Here is a 1642-nt window from a genome sequence, read left to right as displayed (position 1 = left end):
TACTGTGTATGAAATTGTCTTTTGTTTATTTACTCACTCCTACATGTAGCTGGAGAATTTTTCTCCAGCTCCCACCGCCAAGTCCCACCAGTCCCGAAGCCCACTTATAAAATAAACACACAGACTCTTACATTATTTAAACTGCTTGGCCATTAGCTCAGGCCTATCATTGTCTAGCTCTTACTCTTATATTTAGCCCATTTCTATTAATCTATACTTTGCCACGTGGCTCATAGCTTACCGGTACTTTACATCTTCCTTGTCTTGGCAGTGGCTCCAGCCGGTCTCCCTTTCCTTCCTCCTTCCTTAATTCTCCTCTCTCCTTGTCCCGCCTATACTTCATGCCCTGTCACTGGCCAATCAGTGCTTTATTTATATAGAGCAATATCCACAGCACCTACAAGTTAACATTGCTTCATCTCACAGAAAAAAAGATGGAAACCTTTTTATCATGGAAATTTAAAGATGCCACCAGGATATGTCTAGAGGCATTGGTTTCTTCTTGCTGTATTTGAAATGTACCACATGAGGCAAGACAGACAAAACAGGTAATTAATGAGCAAATATTAGGCTGATCCCACATTTATGTCTGGCAACTCCAAATGCCAGAAGGCAAGATAATAAAATTGTAACTATTGGTGTTGATTGCCAATTTAACAGGATCTGGATTTGCCTGAAAGACAAGCCAATAGGCACACCTGTGAGGGATTATCTTGACTGGATTAGTTGATATGAGATAACCCACCATAAAAGTGGATAGCATCGTTCCCTGAGTTTGGGTCTTCAATTGAATACAAATAAAAAAATTAAAAAACTAGTCGAGTATAAGCACTCATCTTTTTCTCTTTTTTAACTAAAGATGAAACGTGACCAGCTGCTTCAAGCTCCTGCTGGAAGAATGACGCCATCATAACGGACTGATGCTGGAACTGTGAGCCAAAATATGTCCCTTATCCCTTAAGTTATTTTTGTTGGGATATTTTGTCATAGCAGTAAAACAAGAAAGTGACAAATAAAGTTGGTACTAAAAAGGAGGACCATTGCTCTGAGAACCATGGCTATGTGGCTCTTAAGTCTTCAGTATTACTCTGTGGGTAGAATATAGAAGAATCTCTTACCTTGGTTTAGGAGAGCCCTAACCTGCTGAAAGCAGAGGTTAATGGGCCACTTTGGTGGGAATACAGAAGGCAATTACCCTTAGAGAAACACACCAGAGACCTTGCTCATGAGGTTTCAGAGAGAAGAAAGGATGATTAGGAACTAGTCTAAGGACCCATGAGATGTATTATATTTATAGATTATTTTATATTGAAACTCTATTTTGGGCATACATCCAGAAGAATTGAATCTAAAATGTGCAGTCTCTGTTCATTACAGAATTATTCAACTTAGTTAAGACTTAGAAATAGCCTAAATACGCTTTTTTTTTTTTTTTTTTTTTTTTTTGGTTTTTTGAGACAGGGTTTCTCTGTGTAGCTTTGCGCCTTTCCTGGAACTCACTTGGTAGCCCAGGCTGGCCTCGAACTCGAACTCACAGAGATCCACCTGGCTCTGCCTCCCGAGTGCTGGGATTAAAGGCGTGCGCCACCACCGCCCGGCGCCTAAATACTCTTTTACCTATGTTAAAGTGTGTGGATACAGC

The sequence above is a fragment of the Peromyscus eremicus genome, chromosome 13 (genome assembly GCF_949786415.1).
Source record: "Peromyscus eremicus chromosome 13, PerEre_H2_v1, whole genome shotgun sequence".
Taxonomy (NCBI): Eukaryota; Metazoa; Chordata; class Mammalia; order Rodentia; family Cricetidae; genus Peromyscus; species Peromyscus eremicus.
The sequence above is the reverse complement of the archived record's forward strand: the minus strand, read 5'-3'. Positions refer to the sequence as shown.